The following is a 23057-nucleotide window of genomic DNA, read 5'->3' as shown; positions in this document are numbered from 1 at the left end:
AATAAAGTAAAAACCATCGCTGGATTATAGAACAGTCTCACAGACGACGATTTGTAACAGGATATCGGAAAATATGCTGTGTTCTAACACTCTGAAACACTTCGAGGAAAACGAACTATTGACACACAGCCAGCACAGATTTAGAAACACCATTCTTTCTAACAAGACTAGTTCTTCACCCAAAGAAGTAATCTGTGCCATCAACAGGATATCTCAAATAGATTCTACATTTCTAGATTTTAGAAGGCTTTTTGTGTTGTTCCTCTCAGAAGAATTTAATTGGTGCATATGGAGTATCGTGTCAGTTGTTGACTGGATTCACGATCTGCTATCAGAAAGTACACAGTTCGTACCAATCGACAGGATGTCATCTAGTGAAACATGAATGAGGTCGAAATTGCCCAAGGAAGTGTTAATGACCTCTGTTTTATATAAATGGAAGGCAATTTGAACTGTCTGTAACAACAACAACGCTGTACTATTGTACATATAATAATTTTTTTCTTCTTATTTTCGATAAATTAGTGTAATCGATGTTCTGATTTCATTTCTTTTTGGTTTCATGTCATTGGGTTAAGAAAACTGTAAACAAATTTCGATGTGAATATTAATGTTTATGTCAAATTTCAAGCAATATTATAACAGAATTGAAATATAAGAAACGTTGAAACTATTGTAAGATGTCAAAGTTGTAATTGTGCGTCTGGTCCATACGTAGGCAATGTATTAGGATATGTAGAATGCAAAATCTCGGGTGAATACCCGGCTTGTAAGGGAGCGGTAAAAGGTGGATGGCAGGTGAGCGCGGGAAAATGCACACGGGCGCTGCACGGATAACGGGCTCAGCAGTAGTCGTCGGAGTTGGGCATTGGTCTGAGCAACACGTCCTGGATCGAGGAGGCTCTCCTGAAAGACGTAGTTTCATTGAGCCTCGGATATGCCGTTCCGACGCCTATACAGCATGGCAAAATTCCATAGGCACTAAATGGAAAAGTATTGCGACGCTAAGAAGAAGTAAAGTGCCGATACGTCAAGAGCCATTGCTGTGGTTGTATGTGTACTCTGTGCCTCGCCATCTCGCCGCCCGCCAACTGCCGCATCGATACGAACAGGTTGAACTTTTTTAGTACTGTATTCGTATGGACCAGTGTTACTTTTATTCCATACTGTTCAATAACAACTTAAATTTTACCAGAACTGTCCTATCATTTAATTATCCTCACAACTAACCTAGCCAGGGTCCTTTCCAAATGTTGTGCAATCCGAGTGTCCCGAAATGAAGAATTAAAGTTTATGTTAATAATAATTACCTGCAGACCTAGCTATGTTAGAATGATGTTTAAAGAACTTTTTTGTTAATGAACTAATAGACGAATAACAAAGGTCTGACAAAGTTGGAAGATAATTTTGATATTGATTTAGTAGTGATGTTTAATCATTTCGAGACAGATATAATGGTATTTAAATGAGCCGGAAATAAAATGAAAAGAGTAGTAACTAATATATCGGAAATCTTGAGCACATAATGATTTCGGTAATCGAATTTTTTTTATGCAGTGATCATAACAGTTCAGGGTCCCCCCCCCCCCTTTTTTTTATTCATTTGAATTCTGAGGTGTTCTAGACTGATTTGATCAGCAAATTTAAAGTCAATATAAAAAAACCAAAATTTATTAGTGTTTTACCTTTATCAAAATTGACATTGTGTGTGTGATTCGAAAGTGCTATTTCTAGGGTAACCTATGCCCGATTTTAATCAGATCAATAGACAGTACGAAGTTTTGTAGTAAACATTATAGTGTAGTGTTATGTATTTATGGTTTATCCCTACCAGTACAGAAAGTGAAATTATCAGTTCAATAGATTTTCTGGTTCTAAAATTTACCATATTATGCTGTGTTACTACGTGTTGTTTTGCTTGAACGTACATCAACTTGTACAGGGAAGAAACTCAGTTAATGCCTAATTAGGCTGGCGACCGTATTATTAACAAATTGGCAGCATCTTCTGTGTTGTTTCTCGTCCGTCCTGACGTGTAGTTGCATTTCGGACTTGCTTGAAGTATCATTGTTATTACAGAGTGGGTGTAAGTCTGATTTGCCTCCATTCAGGTACACGCGGTCAATTTCTATACAAAAATCCTTTCTCATAAGGTGAAGCCCGTCAACTTACCATAGTACAGGCTTTAATGAGTATCGTGTGCACTAGCGCAGCGTTACATGTCCTCTTTGATTGTGTCCATCTATTGTTATTGCTTGCTGTAGTCATCAGTAGATCAGAACGAATTACAAAATGATTTGGACAAGATGTCTGCATGGTGCGAAGAGTTGCAATTGAGCTGAACAATATGAAGTGTGGTGTCGTCCACGCTCTACAAAAGAGGTTATATTTCGGTTACACAATAAATCACACAAAGATTGTAAATTCAACCAGTTAATTAGGGATTACATTGACGAACAATTTAAATATCTGCCATTACATAAAAACATCGTCAGTAAGGCGAAGGCAAAGACTGCATTTCATTGCCAGAGGACTTAGAAAATACAGCAAATCTACTAAAGAGTGTGTCTACTCCATACTTGTGCGACCACTTCTGAAATGTCGCTGCACGGTACCGGATACTTACTATGTGGGATTGACGGAGGATAGCGAACAGGTTCAAAAAAAGGACAGGTGGTTTTGTACAATCGCAAAATAGGAAGCGGAGTGTCACGGATATGATAAGCGATTTGCGGTGGCAGTCGTTAACACAATGGTGTTTTGCGTTGCGGCGAGATCTTTGCACGAAATGTTAATCACCAACTTTATTCTCCGAATGCGAAAATATTTTCCATAAAAACATTAAAAATGTAGTAAGATAGGAGAAATAGGAGGTCGCATGGGAATGCCATAATCATTTTTCATCACGTGCTGTTAGAGAGTGGAAGGATCGAGAAATAGTCTGAAAATGGTTTCTATGATACCTCTGCCGAACACTTAAGTGTGAATTGCAGAGTAATCATGTAGATGTAGATGAATCAGTTTTTGATAGGATGCTGGAGTTATCTGTGATTTATCCGCGTTTGGTTAGATCACAGGTTCTCTTGCCATCTCAACACAGAAGACAGACCATTACTCGTGAGGAAGATGGCGTTATTAATATGACCAGGTTGGCAGTTGCGTAAACTGGCAGATCGTTGGCATAGAACTGATTTATAGTATGATATAAAATTCCCCTTACAATGTTCTAGGACTTGTAGAGGGGGGCCGGCCGGAGTGTCCGTGCGGTTCTAGGCGCTACGGTCGGTAACCGCGAGACCGCTACGGTCGCAGGTTCGAATCCTGCCTCGGGAATGGATGTGTGTGATGTCCTTAGGTTAGTTAGAGTAGTTCTAAGTTCTAGGGGACTGATGACCTCAGAAGTTAAGTCCCATAGTGCTCAGAGCCATTTGAACTATTTTGTAGAGGGGAGTGAGTGAGTAGATAATATTTTGAATTGGAGCCCACTTCGCGAAACGTACCGTTTCCGTACTACAACAGTTTGAAAGCATGGTGACGCGACCACTTGTAGAAGTAATTTATTACACTTACGCCAGTACATCACTTATTTTACAATTCCACTTATTTAATAACCAAAGATACAAAAAGCCAACTTAATCAGTTTTCACAAACACTGTTCTTTAGAGATAAATTTAAACAGTTTTCGTCCTTTTCGATGAAGGATTGGCGTTCTAAGCCATTACAAGTAGGGTTCGATGTGACGAACACCAAGTTCAGTGCACACATTGTGCTTACGAAAGATGTTGTTGTCTTCGAGTGATGCAGTACGGCCTCTTCCAATTATGGCGTGCGGCGTCTGCTCGGAGCACCAGTCACGTCTGCTGGCGGTGACGGTATCTCCTTTGTCGGAGCCGTTGCGTAACTGTGGGGAAAATGGTATGCGATGGAGTCGGACGTTGTGGATAAGATTTTGATTAAGGCGACGAGCAACTCTTCCATTCCCGTGAGTTTCGCCATACAGAAAGACGGTATCTTTGTATTCTGCAAATTTATACTCAACCATGTGTCTCTCACACTAACAGACACGCGAATGAAACTCGAATCAGGTCAGAGGGGTAGGATAGAAGTGAAATAAAATCATAAGATCCGACGTAAGTATACTGCACCGTAACACGTTTTTAAACGGCTGTAGCATGGAAACACATCAGCCGATCCAGCCAGGGCTACCCTGTTGCATACCTACCTACCAGCCATGGTTTCCGGACTTAGGTTCCATTTCAAAATACGAGGGTGAGTCAAATGCAAACCTTAAATTTGTAATAACAAATCGAAATTTCGCGCCGTTAGCCTGTAAGTTGGTAAGCGTGCTACAAACAGCGTGCAGAATGGCCTGTAGGTGGCAGCATAGTGCAGATGCACACATACAGTCGCACTATCAGTATTAAGATGGCCGCCCCACTTGCGACTTGCACCAGGGAAGAACAGCGTTCTGTTATTCGGTTTTTGCGTAGTGAAGGTCTGAAACCTATTGAAATTCGTAGATGAATGAAGGTTCAGTACGGTGATGCATGTTTGTCACAGCAGCAAGTCTACGAATGGAGTAGGAAGTTCGAAAATGGTGTGACTTCAGTGGAAGATGCTCCTCGTCCAAGTCAGGCACAACGAGTTGTGACTCCACAGAAAATTGCAGCAATTGAAGCCATAGTGAAGGAAAACCGCCGAGTGACACTGAATGACATTGTAGCATGTTTACACATTAGTCATGGGTCAGCACACCACATTGTGCATGATGTGCTCGAGTTCTACAAAGTGTATGCAAGATGGGTGCCACGGCAGCTGACTCCTGAAATTAGAGAACGACGTGTCGATGCTTGTGAAGAACTTCTTCGGCGCTTTGAACGAGAAGGTGATGGATTCTTTGCAAGAATCATTACTGGGGACGAAACCTGGGTTCACTTCCACCAACCGGAAATGAAGAGATGGAGCAAGGAATGGCGCCAATCTTCATAACCAAAACCAAAGAAGTTTCGAACAGAACCATCAGCAGGGAACGTTATTCTGACTCTCTTTTGGGACGAAAAAGGCCTCATTTTGAAGCATTACAAGCCTAGAGGGACCATTTGCATCATACACAGATCTCCTAAAAAATCATTGCGGCCTGCAATCAGATCAAAACAACGTGGATTGCTGTCAGCAGGTGTCCTTTTCCAACATGACAATGCAAGGCCCCACACTGCCCGTACAACAGTTGCAAAAATCACAGACCTGCATTTTGAGTGTCTTCCTCATCCACCATACTCACCACACCTTGCCCCAAGTGTTTTCCATATGTTTGGACCACTCAAAGACGCAATGAGAGGAAAGAAGTTTCGTTCTGCTGAAGAGGTACGCCACGCGGTGAGTGAGTGGTTGCAAGGACTATCAAAAGAATTTTTTTCTAAAGGAATTTATGCACTTTGTAAGCGCTGGAGGACTTGCATTGAGTATGGGGGAGATTATGTTGAAAAGTGATACAGCTTTGTACCACTTCTGCACAGTAAATAATATTTTAAAAAATATTTAAGGTTTTTCATTTGACTCACCCTCGTATTGTCTACTCAGTACCAGGTATAAGTGAGGGGAATTTTAGAGCACACTGTATATGCAGGACCACAGAACCGACGAAATGCAATTGACATATAACGAAATGAGTGTGGGCTCAGGAGTGGCATCTAGGGAAATCGCAACAGACTTCTCATTCCCACGTCCAACACGTTGCTGTCTGATCGCGTTGTCGAGTAATACCTGTCCGACTCGTGTATCAACGGCGTATATTGGGGAAACGCTCTTGGCATGAGGCAAGTGATGAGACAGTCGGTTATACGGTAGGGGTTGGTGAAGCATTGCGTGAGGTAGCCGAGTGTTTTTCGAAAGTCTGACGCGCCGTGGCGATGGACGCGGCAGGGGCGGCGGGGGTAGCTGCGAGTGGGCGCGCGGCCAGCTGCGGCTGCCGGCCGCTGTTCTCAGGCGCCGCCGCCGCCGCTGCCGCCGCCTCGCAAAGTAAATATTTGCCCAGAGGAAGAACTGCGCGCCTCTACGCCACGCCAAGGCAGGCGCAGCCGGGCCGCGCTAATCGAATGTAACAAAGGCGTGCCGAGCTGCCGTCTGCTGGCTGCCGGCTGCTGTCTGCTCTGCGGGAGCGCTGGACGCGCCCTTCTCTTGTCTTCTCTTGTATGGCGGCGACGGCAGCAGCAGTAGCCGCGGCACCAGCTGCAGTTCCGGTCGGCGGGTTGGCAGCAAAGCTCATTTTAACTCTCTTCTGTTTTCTTATTACTTCTCGCGCAGCATAGGAGACGAAGACAAAGCAGCGAAGCACCTCAAATGTCGGAGCTTCACGCAGTTGTGCTGTTTTCCTCTCGATCTATCGTTTCCTGGCAACAATAAAGCGCTGCATAGCTGCTTCGTTTTCGCGCAGCTGCAGTCTCCGTTTGTAAGGGGTCCGTAGGCCCTTACTGTAACTTTGCACTCGGCACAGGTCGATAGGGCGAACAATCGATTGTGACGTGTTGGGAGAGCGAGTGTCGAGATGCGCCAGAGTGGTTGGCGGGAATGGTGTGTGTGTGTGGAGGCCATTATTGGAATACAGGGTTTTTAACCGAGAAGGGTGTCACCATCGCCGTGGTTCGACCCCTAAATGATAAATAAATACCGGGAAAGTGATGAAGTATCTTTATAAAAGTCATCAGTGACGTTACTAGTGCCGATATTTAGTTTCGCGTCTACCGCGCCGGCCTAACCTTGGATTGCAGCGCTGGATGCAGTGATGGATTAGCATGTGACGATAATGGCAAATGAAGAAAGCCTGTTCTGAGATTAGCCGTAATTAGATATGTATAACGAAGGCAGTGGCTGTCTCCTTTTTGCGTTTTGAGAAGAATGTAAGTTCTTAATTAGTAAAACTGTGTTGGTGTTCCTTATTACCATACATTCAGTATTGTAGTATTGAACAGGACGAACTGGAAAGTAACAACTCCCGTAGCAGTCAATTCCTATTACCAGCCCCATTAGGTTCACGGTCATGTTAATAATAAATATTTGGCTGCTATTCGATCAGATCAGGTCGGGATAAGAAAAAACGGAAGCGTTACACGTGATACACACTAACGGGGAAAAAATCCCAACACGGAGTTGTACGAGATAAACGAAAGTTGGTAGGCGTGTTTCTGCATCTGAAAGACGGCGTCTATTCAAATTTCGCGGCAGTCGCATAAGAGTGAGGCTAGTAGCACCACAACTTGGATGCAAATCTGGTTTTCTTTAATGATGCGCTGTAACGGTCGTGAGCATTAGTTACCTTTGAGATTGGAAGTGGCGAATTGATCTCAATCAAAGACGCCTATAAGACGACGAAGACGCCTTTATCAACATACTGGACATCAACATGACTGGAACATACTGAGTTCTGCGTCCTCTTCTCGAAACTTGTTGGACGCATTTGATGAAGAATTCGTACGTTTCAGGTTACGGTGGAATGTTTATCACTTTTGAGTCAAGCTCTTCACTGAACTTCTGCCAGTCAGCCTTCTTGAAGTTAAACCTCCTCTTGAATGGTACCTTTTCAGGCGCTACTACAGGATTCACAGTGCATATGACAGGTCTGTGTTGGGTATGGGGGATGGGCTCTCCTACAGTCTTCATACATTGTACAGCTACCTTTGAAGAAACAAAGATGTTGTCTCGGCCGTACCCTCTTTTTCCACCTGCCACTGTTAAAAGAAAATGGGAGCTTCGGATCACGGATCAGATGTACGTCATGATCCTCGGCCCATGTTTCTAGATTCGTTTTGTTTGTGTCGGCATCTGGGTATCCCCATTATATGCCTCTGCAATTTAAATCCCATATGACAAATTTCACATCCTGATCTTTGAGGTTGGCCGGTGTTTTAATGCTGAAATTGGCATCGGCTGGTTTGTAGACGGATGTTACACAGAAGAATAGAGTTCGCACTGTGAGGATCTAGACGTTGTTGCCTTCAGTCAGTGAGGCTAATGTGATATTCACGATAGGTCTGGCAAAGCTGGCACTGCCATATTTGTCGTATTAATTCCATACCGGCAATTCTTGGACGGTTTTTAGTACGTCCCCTATGTGTTTCCTGGACTAACACAATGTCACAATTGTATTTTTGGCATAAATTTGCTACTAAAACATTTTCTATCGGGAAAATTCCTCGATGTTTATGGAAATAAAAACAAATGGTCTTGAGAAAGACCAGTCGGAATGCAGTCCATTTGAATGGAGACCTGTTGTGAAAGGATCTGCCGACAGCGCGCTTCGCAGCGTCTTCTGACGTTGCCCAGGGTACACCCGTCTGCTACTCATTTCTTGTTCTTCTCTTATTGCAATCTTCGTGGAGGTTCCTTTCATGTACCCCAAGAAAATAATGACATTAGTGAATGTCGTGTGGCTAAGGCTTCATAGATCGCAGGGCAGTAACCAGACTCAGGTAAGTAATGATAAAAAATAGGTAGTATGGATTGAAAGCGAAAAAAAAATACAGAACTATATGGTATTAAAATATTAACATACATGCATTAGAAAAGGACATGTAAGAAGTAATATTAATAAGAGAGTGAGTACAACAGAAGACGCTCAGAGGAAACGGTGAAAACCAGTGGAATAAATAAAGGGTGTCTCTAAAGACAAACAATGATTCTTAAGCGTCATGCTTCCAGAAGAACTGAACGTACTCTATAACGAAATGCGACAGCGCTACATACAGTGACTTTGTAAAAAATCAAACACATTCTGAAAGTTTTTTTTTCTTCGTTAAGAATTTCGTTTTTACTGTAGTATACCTGGTTGTAACTTGTGCTGACATTTTAATGAATATCAGTTGTTGCGAAACCTGCATCAACAGGCTCTATACGCTGGACAAGAAATTATATGCTTCCTTTATAAAGCCTGAAATTACTTCTACACCTGTCGTCGACCCTTCATCCAAGATGCTCCCCATACCAATAAATCGTCACCCCAGTGACAAATTTTTTTTGATACCCCATATGATCGTAGCTTCGTCAGTAAGCTTTGATGTGGGACTGAGTCAAATGCTTTTCGGAAGATTACTGCATTTTTAGAGTAAACGTTACTAACTTCTCTGTCCTTATACGGAACACTGCTCTTGAAAACGTTGGTGTCGAGTCAGACTATAGTGACCACACTAATTATTCAGGGTTAGTGGAAGTGACTCAGTAACTTGGTATAAGAATTTGTAGAGTCATGCTGTCTGCATCTGACGCGATGGACTATTGACACGATCGAGACGGACATACACATGTTTATATGTATGGAACTCCGGTTTGTGGTTCGCGGAATTAGTAATAACTAATGTTACTCCATTCATTTGTAGCAAGTTGTGTGGTGAAGTCTGAGGTGTAAACAGTAGCCAGATCGATAAGGTCTGCCTCTGACATCGATTAATGAATACAGAAAAAACAATGAATGCATTGCTCACAACGTAACGCCGCAGTAACTCAATCTCTTTCAAGTAGTGTTGTTAAGATGTTTGCTCTTCGACTTTTCTCTGTGGGCACGTACACATGAATGTTTGTAGTCAATAAATCACTGGATGGAGGGGGGAGTGGGCCGCAGTACGTAGTTTAACGAAATTATTTTCACCATCTCCTTTCAGATAAACAGGTGCCAGGCGTTTCTCGCAGCTGGTACTGGAGGCCCTCCACTAAGAGCGCAAGATTTATATCATGGGCTGCAGGTAGAGAAGCGCAGAGCATATCTTTTTATCTTTCTGAAAACTCTCCCCTCCCTCATTAGCAGCAGATGGAGTTATGCGTCACATGCGCTAATCTTCAAAGCAGGATATGTGACGGCGTAATCTCTGAAAGAGGATTCCGCTAACGAGCATGCTGCAAGACGTACATCCATCCTCCAACCACCCTTTTTTAAATTTCTGGTACTTTGTTCAAAGTTGTTGAGAAAACAGAAATTTTAGAACTGTGTAAAGCGCCTCTGCAGGTGAAATATTGAAGATGGGAAATGTTAGTACGCCAGATATTTAATGTGTAGTTACCTCAAAACGAAAAACTTCTGCTACTTAATGTGGGTTCGGTACCGCGTGTAGTCGTTTTAAGACAAGACAATAAAAGGATTTCTGCGTGTTTATAGAGTTATATTGTTTGTAATGTTCTGAAAGGAAATACTAACCATGAGGAATATTAATATGCTTAATGAATCATCCTAAACTGGTAATAAACTGTTTCAGTTATAGATCACTTTTGATCTCGCCACGAATTCACTGTCAAAGTTACGCTGGGACGGACTGAAGTTACGAATCGTTCATGGCATCCAGGTGGGATATTTAACTTCAATTCTACCTTTATGTGAAACCTTTTTATAGCTTTCTGGTCTTCTTACAACTCATATTGGCGTATAGGATCGACTCTATTTTTGATAACACCGCCTGACCAAAAAAAAAGTGAGACATCTAGAAGAGGAGGACGAAACGAACTTCGCGGGTTGGTATTATACCGGGTGATCAAAAGGTCAGTATAAATTTGAAAACTTAATAAACCACAGAATAATGTAGATAGAGAAGTAAAAATTGACACGCATGCTGGGAATGACATGGGGTTTTATTAGAACCATCCCATATTGCTAGACGCGTGGAAGATCTCTTGCGCGCGTCGTTTGGTGATGATCGTGTGCTCAGCCGCCACTTTCGTCATGCTTGGCCTCCCAGTCCCCAGACCTCAGTCCGTGCGATTATTGGCTTTGGGGTTACCTGAAGTCGCAAGTGTATCGTGATCGACCGACATCTTTAGGGATGGTGAAAGATAATGCCTCACCATAACTCCGGACATGCTTTACAGTGCTGTTCATAACATTATTCCTCGACTACAGCTATTGTTTAGGAATGATAGTCTACATATTGAGCATTTCCTGTAAAGAACATCATCTTTGCTTTGTCTTACTTTGTTATGCTAATTATTGCTATTCTGATCAGATGAAGCGCCATCTGTCGGACATTTTTTGAACTTTTGTATTTTTTCGGTTCTAATAAAACCCCATGTCATTCCAAGCATGTGTGTCAATTTGTACCTCTCTATCTACATTATTCCGTGAGTTATTCAGTTTTCAAATTTATACTGACTTTTTGATCACCTGGTATATCATGTTATTTCATTGATCATCATATCGAATCAAATTTATAAAGAAATATGCAATTTGAGCCTATTTATATAATGAAGTTGTACCTCCTCTGGTCTAGAGGTACGCACTGATTCTGTTGAGAAGGGTAACACAAAGCTCTTGCATCCTCTTCTGGGGCTGGCTTACAACTGCTGTTAACTGGTCCTTGACGTCAAGGATACTGCCACTAGCACAGGGCTGATGTCCGACCTGGTCTCGCACGTGTTCTGTCAGTGGCAATTGTGGGCATCTTACTGGACACGGAAATACCTCAACACTACGTACATAGTTCATAGAGACATATGCCGTGTGTGGACGAGTAGTGTACTGTTGAACAATGGCGGCACGATATCGTTCCTTGAGAGGCAACACATGAGGGCGCAAGATATCGGTGACGCATTGTTGTATTGTCAGAGTTCCGTCAGTTTCTACCAGGCATGACATGGAATCATATCCAATAGGTCCCCACACCTTGGCGCTAGGAGCAAAACCTTTGTGCCTGTATGAAGCATTGGTGTAATGCGACGTCTCCTCAGGTTGCCACCAAACTCCCCAACTACGGTTATCCGGGGTATTGCAGAGCTGTGATTCATTGCTGAACACAGACCGACGCCGTTTATCAACTCTCCATGCTCCCCTATCATGACACCACTCTAAACGCAACCATTCGTGTTATAATATTAGCGGAAGACTACGAATGGTACTGCTAGCCTCCGACCATCGTTGCGGGTTAACACAGAACGTTGGAGGGAGTGTGAATGGGATGTGACGTATACAATGATGCGAACCTCCCTTGTATTGACGACCGAGCGAGGTGGTGCAGTGGTTAGACACTGGACTCGCATTCGGGAGGATGACGGTTCAATCCCGCGTCCGGCCATCCTGATTTAGGTTTTCCGTGATTTCCCTAAATCGCTCCAGGCAAATGTCGGGATGGTTCCTCTGAAAGGGCACGGCCGACTTCCTTCCCCATCCTTCCCTAATCCGATGAGACCGATGACCTCGCTGTCTGGTCTCCTTCCCCAAAACAACCCAACCCCAACGCTCCCTTGTAGTTCAGTCGCGAGCGACTGGAAACGTGACGATTAGTAGGCTGCGAAATGTCGGGCAAGGGTAGGCTTTGTTAGTAGTGGTTGTTATGCAGGTGGATACCTTTGACGTTGTTCAGTGGTGTTACTCGGCGGCTGCTGCTGGGTGCCGGTGTTGACATCTCGGTCAGCGTCAGCGTACATCTAACTCTAAGGTTCATCATCGTTTAGTGTCCGATAGGTCATATATCAGATCCACAGTGTAGGGTAACATCTGACGTCGTTCACGCCCTGTATATATTCTACGAGGCTAGAACTCCGATTCTCAAACCTTTTTGGCGACTGATACCTTTTGAAATACTAAATATTTTACAGAGCCTTAACATACGCAAAATCTGATTTTCTGTTCATTCTTTAACGTAAATGTTTAGTGATCCTCATAAAAAGATACATACATAATATACTACTGACTTACAGAACAATATGTAATGTAACACACAGTAATACAATAAACAAAATAACACTGTATTGATTCCATTGTAAACTGATGAAATTGTTTCCGTGTATTGGGAGTTATGAAGCAGTTTTTTTTATTTTTAACCAAAGGTTTGGCGTGAGGCTTGTATCAAGCCTCACACGAAACCTTTGGTGTTGAAGACGTATGTCAGGTTCTGTATCTAGCTTGTTGCAGTGTTTTGTCTTTGTTGCTGCATGCGCTGATAATCACGTTTCACAAGAGTAAGTTGTTGGAAATGTGAAAAGAACAGTCAGACCCTGTGGGGCAAGTAGTGGATACTCATCACGAACCCTGCACCAAAAATTGTCAAGTACCATAGTTTAGAGCAATGATTCAGTACTTGAATCTCATGTCATTACTCAAAAGGGTTCATGGCTTTCTTCTGAGAGATTTTCTGGCTGCTGCAAATTCATTACAAAAGAATTGTCAACGCATGGATTTCTTTTCTGTTTTGTATTCTGCTCTTCAGGGAAACACGTTTCTAAAGATACACGCATACGATGGAGATACTGGATCAATTCCTCAAATATTTCATTTGGTAATGGTACTGTTTCACCAGAGAACACATTCAGTGTTAAAAATCTTTCTAGTTCTCTCTTGTCAGCACAAAAAATTCGAAAATCTAATTTTTAAGGGGGTTTATTTTGTTATTAGTATTGAGAATTGTTTGCTATTTTCCTTGCAAAGCTAGATTTAATTGGTTAATTTTTCCACGTTTGTCTGGCAAACCAAGTCACATCGCTCAAACGGTCTTTTAATTTCAAGGAAATGTCAGTCATAAATATTTATAATTCAGTTCTTACTTCGGATAATCTTTTTATGTACTTACCCCGAGATAAATGTCCAACGTCAATGTTTTGCAGTAGTGCTTTATGTCTGCTCCCAGAATCTTCACACAGTATTGAAAACAATCGGCAGTGAAGAGGGAGTCATGTAATGCAACCGATTAATTTTACTGCTTCATCAAGCACCAATTTTACATTTGGCGGTGTCGTCTTTCTTGCGGGGGCTTGTCTATGAAGGATTTATTATTATGCTTGTCGGCTCTCTTTCGGCTATTACGCTCTGAAGATAAAATAGCTTTTATGAAACCGAAACTGATATATTATTAAGAATTGCTTTTCTCAGTGTAAGGCTAGATTTTGTGTGCTTTGTTCTGTAGGCTGATATTATTTTGGTGGAGCCCTCGCAGAGACATTGTGAAGCCCCAGTTGCAATAGAGCACTGTGGTGATCGTTCTGTCACAGAGAATTGCACCTAATCACTTATATGTATGCCGATCGTGGGTAGATGTACGAAGTCACAGCGACATCCGACTACGTCTTCTGGGTATCCCACGTTCTGTCAGAGAGAACACTACGAGTTTCTTGAGTTTACACGAAGACATCATGAAAACAGTCTCGCATGACACTCACTTCAGGAATTTTCACGGTTGTGTTGGAGGGCTGGGGAGATTAACTGGTAAGACTGAGATGAATAACGGAAACATCCCTTAGATGAAGAAGTACTCTTGTGTGGCTAAAGGCTGCCGGTCTCGCTGTTGCAAGACCATTAGCTCAAGGGGACACGTTGGACACCATGGTTTCTCCAGTCATAAGCACCTGCAACTAAGACAGATATGTGGCAACGGGTCACTTACAGTGTTCTCAGAGCCTTTAGCTACAATGAACAAAAGTTGAAATCCAACAGCGATACAGACAGTCTTTAAAAGTACTGCGAATAGTTAAAATTGAATTCAAGTAACAAAAGCAATTTTATTTCATTTAAGCTCTCAAGAACTTAAATAAAAAAATCAAAACATCTGTCCTGACAGACTTATTGACATTTTTCTCTTTAAAGTATGTCATTTATTAATAAAAGTTTTATAGAATAAAACGTTAACTAACAAAAATGATCAGAAATAAAATCTGAGTTTAATTACTTAGGCTCCGTGGACAGGAATTATTCACAATACATGTAAAAGAAATACAACGGATATACACACACGCAGGGCATCAACCACTACAAACCACACACATACGACATAATTACTAATGCCCAATACACCGGCTTATTATCCAGCATTGCGCTTTAACTCGTTACTGCCCAAACGCCATAACCCAAAAAAATCACGCAGAGGTATTTGATGGCTGAGCGCAGCTTAAGATAAAGTTATGCTAAAGAATACTGGCTTAACATCCTTACTTCTGACTTAAATTATTTTAAAGCAAAAGATAAACAGTAACTTGAATTACCGTGGTGCCCCAATGAGGCACCCAGCAATTCTAACTTTTTTTTTTTTTTTAGAATATGAATAACAGTCGCCTGCAGTGAAATAGCATGCTGGCATACCGCCCCTTAACGCCTCCGTTTTACTTAGTCAAGCGTAACTATCAACAGCCTTGATGTTTAATCCCTATAATCCTTACGGCATATAGCACCTTAACCAATGCTATGAATGCAGGGGAAATTTCACTGCATCGCCTAGATGGGGTAGACGCTAGGACGATGTGTGTAACCACATTCCCGTATAAGGTTGTAAAGCCCTTACCGCCTCGAGAAAAATAGAAAAAATGAACAAACCGCAACTCTCCTTAACTTCGGCAAAACCAGACCAATCACATCAAGTGACACGACTACGACGGAACGGCTAAAGTTTTTATTAAAAATGAAATTCCTCCAGCTGTACTCAAGTTTTTTTTATTTATTTCGCTACTAGTTTCGGCGTTGCGTCAACGCCATCTTCAGGCCCGTACACTTTGATGAAATGTTGTATGTGGCTCAGTCTAGAAGTCCGCGGTGAGATCAACACGTGCTCTACTAAGTGGAGCACGTGTTGATCTCACCGCGGTCTTCTGGACTGGCAGCAGTGTAATATGCCGCTCTGCAGCCTACAGAAGATTTAAAAACATAATAAGGAGATCACAAAACAATAAAAACAGTCGATAATACGGTGACTGTTTAAAACTGGCGAAAAGTTGCGAAGTGAAAATATGAAAACAAAGGGTTGGTGATGCAGATTAAAGCACATAGTAATTAGACAGGCACAATTAAAAAACACGGCAACAGTCTGGTTTCTGTTCGCAAGAGTGAAAAAGAAAAGTCCAAGTCACAGTACGGTGTCTGTTCACAACACTTAAAGAGGGGACGAACAACACTGAACACTCATGTAAACACTGCACGATAGAATAGACATGAAGGCAGATGGGGGAGGGGTGGGGAGGACCTGGACAGATGAGGGGGGGGGGGAGGAGGAGAGGAAAAGCAAAAAGGGGGGAGCCGATGGTGGGAGAGGATACAGAAAAGGGAGGGGGGAACAGGACGGTCGTGTGAAGGAGTGGGGAAGGCAGTGGAAGGGAAACCAAAAGGACTCGAAGGAGAGAATGGAGTCAGAGAGTAGGTGCGGAGAAAATCGGATCGTAGGGGGGGGGGGGGGGGAGTTGTAGAGGGAGCCCGAGAAAAGGATAGAGGGAGGGAGGGAGGGATGTCGTGCAGACGAAACTACGACACTGACATATAACACAAAACTACGAACGGAGATGTAGAAGTGCCAAACCACGTCGTCATTAATGACGAAAATGCATAGTAAAGGTCTCCAACAAACGTTTATGCAGATTATGAAAACTATGTAAGGTACCACAACAGAGAAAGATAGTTAAAAATCAGGAATGTATTCCGTCGCTGTTCCGTTTCAGTATAACAGTAATTGTCGCAGTCCTGATTGTATTGGTGATACATTAGATAACAACGATAGCTAGCCAAGTAACTTATCCGTTTTGTCGTGAGAGGAAAATCGCGATTTCGGCATTTGCCTGACAGATGAGAGAAGCCACTAAAACCTCAACTGGGGTTGGATGTGTTATGTTCTTTGTTGTTTCTTCTTGCATTTATGTCTTTTTTTCTACTTCAAGCCTATATGTATTGCTACTGTAGGTATGCTGGCGTGACTGATTTAGCTGTTTGTATGATTTGCTCATGTTTTCCTGGGTCATAGTTACTTAACATTGTTGAGATGAAAATGGTTCAAATGGCTCTGAGCACTATGGGACTTAACATCTGAGATCATCAGTCCCCTAAAACTTAGAACTACTTAAACCTAACTAACCTTAGGACAGTGCACATATCTATGCCCGAGGCAGGATTCGAACCCACGACTTTAGCAGTCGTGCGGTTCCGGACTGATGCGCCTAGAACCACTCGGCCACAGCGGCCGGCTGTTGAGATCATGGATATAAGCAGTTGAACCTTGTTACGCGTTGTGATTCTGTTGGTGGTTTGGATGTTAGTTCGGTGTTGATTAGTCTATCACAATTTCCCGGTCTGCTTAACCATTCTGTCAAGGACAAGTGACATTTAGCGCTATATGCGAGGGATCTGTGTGTTCGTGTTGGAGTTTCTCTGCAATATGCAGCAAGCTGTGAGCCATGGATCAAGGCAGTCAGGTAGATGCAGTGCCCCTCGATCTGCGAATGACATTCACTGTTGCTATCAAAAGTACGGTCGTATGGGGTATCAAGAGAGATTTGTTACTGGATTCAGGATTTTCTGGTTCAGAGGACGCAGCAAGTTATATTGGATAGAGTTTAATCGACAGATGTAGAAAATGCTTCGGGTCTTTCGCAAGGAAGTGCGTTAGGATCCCCGCTGTTTAAGTTTGAGATGAATGACATTGAAGACAATGTTAATAGGAAACTCAGACTTTTCGCAGATGGAGAAGTTACCTATAAGGGAATTACGCAAGTGTTGAGTCAGATCTTGATAAGTTTTCAGAGTTGTGCGAAGATTGGGAACTTGCTTTGGATGAATCGAAATGTAAAATTGTGCACCTGATAAAATAAAAAAAATATGGTATCCTATGACTATAACATCAATCAATCACAGTCGGAATCGGTCAACTCATACAAATACATGATTGATTGTTTGGTTGATTTGGTGGAAGGGACTAAACAGCGGATTAGGAAAGGATGGGAAAGGAAGCCGGCCGTGCCCTTTCAAAGGAACCATCCCGGCATTTGCCTATGATCCATACCAAATGGGATTGACAGTGATACTGAAAAGATACAAGGAAGGGGAGCGCGAATGGTTACTGGTTTGTTCAGCCCGTGGGAGAGTGTCACGGAGATACTGAACGAACAGAACTGGCGGACGCTTGAACATAAACGCAGACTTTAGCTTGGAAACTTGCGTATAAATTTTCAATAACCAACGGTAATGAATCTAGAAGTGTATTAAAACCATCTTCGTATCGCTGCCATCAGATTCGAGAAGACAAGATAAGGTTACTAACAGCACTTACTGACGCCTTTAAGCCTTTCATCCTGCAGTCCATTCGTGAATGGAACGAGAGAGAGCCCTAAGAACTAGTCAAATGGAACGTACACTCTTTCATGCACTTCAGACTGATTTGCAGAGTGTACATGTAGATGAAGATCCTTCTGTGTGCTGCAGAAATTACATTTATAAGATGCGCGTGAGGGTGCAGTCAGATGGATCAGTTAGGGAATGAAGACATCAGAACTGAGTTGCAATTGTATTTATTTAACGAATTAATTAAACTATAAGATGTGAAATTGCTACAAAACAACTATAATGTACAAGAAAAAATGGGACAAATATGAGGTGGTCTGCGCTCTGAGGTTTCCGAACAAACTTAATTATGTATAAAGATAATAATTTTAATAATAATAATGTTAATAATAATATTTATTATTATTATAATAAATCCTGCGGCTCAATTGCCTGTTTCTTCCTATCGGACGCCATTTCGGCGATGCGCATGTCCATGACCTGCCCTAGCAATCCGACCGTAGGAAGGGGTCCTATAGTTTAACGTGGAACCCGAACCACGTGTTGTTTTCGGCTACTCATCGTTGAGAAGTGAAGGCTAGTTTAAAACGAAGACTGGAGAATTCTTGGTCCGGCCGAGATTCGATACGGCATCCACCCAGTTTCCAGACAAGTGTGTTACCGCTAAACCGCCAGGAACAAATTCTACGTTAGCAATACCTCTACAGGTTCTGATGACTGAATTTGCGTGTATCGAAATGTATAACATAAATGTCCGTATGTAATGATCACATTGATTTAGAAGCTTAAGTACTTTCTATCGCCGGCCATGGTGGCCGAACGGTTCTAGGCGCTTCAGTCTGAAACCGCGCGACCGCTACGGTCGCAGGTTCGAATCCTGCCTCGGGCATGGATGTGTGTGATGTCCTTAGGTTAGTTAGGTTTAAGTAGTTCTAAGTTCTAGGGGACTGATGACCTCATAAGTTAAGTCCCATAGTGCTCAGAGCCATTTGAACCAATGGCGTAGAACTTAGCACACAGTTTTTGATGAGTGAGATTGCGAATACCGAAATATATGAAATAAATGGCCGTATCTTTTTGTTGCATTGACTTAGGTTAAATATTTTACACGGCTAAGGGACCGTAACCCTTACTAACTGACATACCTTTCAAGTTGATACCACAACCCGTTCCTGAAAAAAGGGGCGTTGTTAGACAGACAGACAGACAGACAGACGGGCCACAAAGTGGTGCTATAAAGGTCCTGTTTTTACCTACTGAGCTGCGGTACCCTAAGGAATACTAACAAAACAAGAATTGAACTAAAAACCAAACACCGGGAAATGATTGAAATTGCAATAGAATAGAGATGTGCTATAGTAACTGCAGTACTCTCTTTGAAATTCTGAAGGTAACAGGGGTGAAATACAGGGGTTTGCATAAACTAGACGTAAGTTACAAGAGTCGAAGGGCATGAAAGGGAAGCAGTGACTGAGAAGGAAGTGAGACAGGATTGTAGAACTACCACCGATACTATACTGATCGAGCAGGAAAAGAAACAAAAGAAAATTGCGGAGTAGGATTTTAAGTTCAGGTAGAAGAAATAAAAACTTTGAGTGTTCGGAATCACGCAGTAATTCTGCCAGAGAAGGCAAAGGACTTAGAAAAGCAGTTCAAGGGGTTAGACAGTGTCTAGAAAGAAGGGCATAAGATAACTATCAACAAAAGAAAAACAGGCATAGTGGAATGTAGTCGAATGAAGTCAGGTGATGCTGAGGGAATTAGATTAGGAAACGAGACACTTAACGTAATAGATGAATTTTGCTATTTCGACTGCAAACTAACGGATTATTTCCGAAGAAGGGAAGATCAAAATGTGGACTAGCTATGGCAAAAAAATCGTTTCTAAAGAAGAGAACTTTGTTAATACTGAATACAGATTTAACTGTTAGGAAGTCTTTCCTGAAAGTATTTCTATGGATTGCAGCCATGAATGGAAGTGAAACACGGCTAATAAACAGTTTAGTCAAGAAGAGAATATAAGTTTTAGAAATGTGGTCTTACAGAAGGATGCTGACGATTAGGTCGATAGATCACGTGGCTAATGAAGAAGTAGGGAATAGAATTGGGGGGCCAAAAAGTTTGTGGCACAACCTGACTAGCTGACAGAAGAAGGGATCCGTTGATAGGACACATTCTGAGACATCACGGGACAATCAATCTAGTATTGGTGGGAAGTGTGTGTGTGTGTGTGTGTGTGTGTGTGTGTGTGTGTGTGTGTGTGTGTGGGTGGGTGGGTGTGTTGGGGGGGGGGCAGTATAAATATTGTAGAGATAAACCAAGATATGAATATGTAGAATCAGAAGGCTGTAGTTTCCAGTCGTTATTTGGAGATGGAGACTCGCACAGGTTAGGGTAACATGGAAGGCAGTATCACACCAGTCTGCGGACTCAAGACAACTACGATAGAGATGTACTCCATGAAGAAAAGAACAAGAATCGATAAATTCATTTGCAGTGAGTTTAAATCAATTAAAACTACAGTTAAGGCTCTACAGGGATCTTCGCGAAAATTTAATGGTTTTTTTTTCTTTCTTTCTTTCTTGGGGAGTCACCAGGCTTCTGATGGTTTGATGCGGCCCGCCACAAATTCTTCTTCTGTGGCAACCTCTTCATCTCAGAGTAGCACTTGTAACCTACGTCATCAATTATTTGCAGGACGTATTCCAATCTCTGTCTTCCTCTACAGTTTTGGCACTCTGCAGCTACCTCTAGTATCATGGAAGTCATTCCTTGATATCTTAACAGATGTCCTATCATCCAGTCCCTTCTCCTTAACAGTGTTTACCACATACTTTTTTCCTCTCCGATTCAGTGCAGAACCTCCTCATTTCCCACCTTATCTGTCCAACTGATTTTCAACATACGTCTGTTGCACCACATCTAAAAAGCTTTGATTTGGATTTACCACAGCCTATGTTTCTACTATACAATGCTGTGCTGCAAGCGTACATTCTCAGAAATTTCTTTCTCAAATTGAGGCCTATGTTTGATAATACACACATCAAAAGAGTTTTACGTCACCCCGGTTCCCAGAACTCCTGAAGATAGACGTTGACTGTGGATATTGCATCACAGACACAGTCCCTTTGACTGTCGCTAAACACGCCCAAAGGTTTAAGCAACCATGCCTGAGCAGCACCTATTAGACGGAGGGGGTCTGACAGCCGATCAGTTCCAGTCATTCCACCAGGAAGGAGGTACACGGCTCGTGTTGCCTGTAGTTCAACTATGCCTGGAGGGTCAGTACCGCGGTTGGATCGAGTCCGCATTGTTACTTTGTGCCAGGAAGAGCTCTCAACAAGGGAAGTGTCCATGCGTCTCGGAGTGAACCACAGTGATGTTGTTCGGACAAGGAGGAGATACACAGAGACAGGAATTGTCGATGAAATGCCTCGCCCAGACAGCCCAAGTGCTACTACTGCAGTGGGTGACCGCTACCTACGGATTATTTCTCGGAGGAACCCTCACAGCAACGCCACCATGTTGAATAATGCTTTTCGTGCAGCCACAGGACGTCGTGTTACGATTCAAACTGTGCGTTATACTCTGCATGATGAGCAACTTCACTCGCAACGTCCACGGCGAGGTCCATCTTTGCAACCACGACACCATGCAGCGCGGTACAGAAGGGCCCAACAACATGCCGAATTTACCGCTCGGGATTGGCATCACGTTCACCGTTCACTTCACGGATGAGTGTCGCATATGCCTTCAACCAGACAATCGTTGGGGACGTGTTTGGAGGCAACCCGGTCAGGCTGGACGCCTTAGACACACCGTCCAGTAAGTGCAGCAAGGTGGAAGTGCCCTCCTTTTTTGGGGTGGCACTATGTGGGCCCGACCTACACCACTGGTGGTCATGGAAGGCGCCGTAAATGGCTGTACGATACGTGAATACCATCCTCAGACCGATAGTGCAACCATATCGGCAGCATATTGGCGAGACATTCGTTTTCATGGACGACAATTCGCGCCTCCATCGTGCGCATCTTGTGAATGACTTCCTTCAGTATAACGACTTCGGTCGACTAGAGTGGCCAGCATATTCTCCAGACATGAACCCTATCGAACATGATTGAAATGGGATGTTTATGGACGACGTGACCCACCAACGACTATGAGCGATCTACGTCGAATCGCCGTTGAGACGTGGGACAATCTGGACCAACAGTGCCTTGATGAACTTGTGGATAGTATGCCACGATGAATACAGGCTGCACCAATGCAAGTGGACGTGCTACTGGATATTAGAGGTACCGGAGTGTGCAGCAATCTGGACCACCACCTGTGAAGGTCTCGTTGTATGGTGGTACAACATGCAATGTGTGGTTTTCATGAGCAATAGAAAGGGGTGAAATTATGATTATGTTGATCTCTATTCCAGTTTTCTGTACACGTTCCGGAACTCTCGGAACCGAGGTGACGTAAAACTTTTTTTGATGTGTTTAGTAGACTTCTCTTGGCCTGGAATGCCTTTCTTGTTATTGCTAGTTTGAGTTTTATGTCCTTGCTCCGTCCGTCACTGGTTATTTTGCTGCCTAGGTAGCAGAATTCCTTAACTTCATCTACTTCGTGACCATCAATCCCGATAAGTTTCTCGTTGTTCTCATTTGTGCTGTTTCTCGTTACTTTTGTCTCTCTTCGATGTTCTCTCAACCCGTATTCTGTACTTATTAAACTGTTCATTTCGTTCAGCAGTACATGTAATTCTTCTGCAGTTTCACCCAGGACAGCAGCGTCATTAGCAAATACTTTCTCCTTGAATATTAATTCTACTCCTGAACATTCCTTTTATTTCTATCATTGCTTCTTCGATGTACAAAGTGAACAGTATGGGCGAAAGACTACATCCCTGTCCTACATCCTTTTTAATACGAGCACTTCATTCTTGGTCGTCCACTCTTATTGTTCCCTCTTGTACATATTGTATATTACCCGTCTCTCCCTAAAGCTTACCACTGTTCTTCTCAGAATTTCAAACATCTTGTACCATTTTACATTATCGAACGCATTTTCCAAG

Source organism: Schistocerca serialis, chromosome 1 (assembly GCF_023864345.2).
Source record: "Schistocerca serialis cubense isolate TAMUIC-IGC-003099 chromosome 1, iqSchSeri2.2, whole genome shotgun sequence".
Taxonomy (NCBI): Eukaryota; Metazoa; Arthropoda; class Insecta; order Orthoptera; family Acrididae; genus Schistocerca; species Schistocerca serialis.
This window is presented reverse-complemented; position numbering follows the sequence as displayed.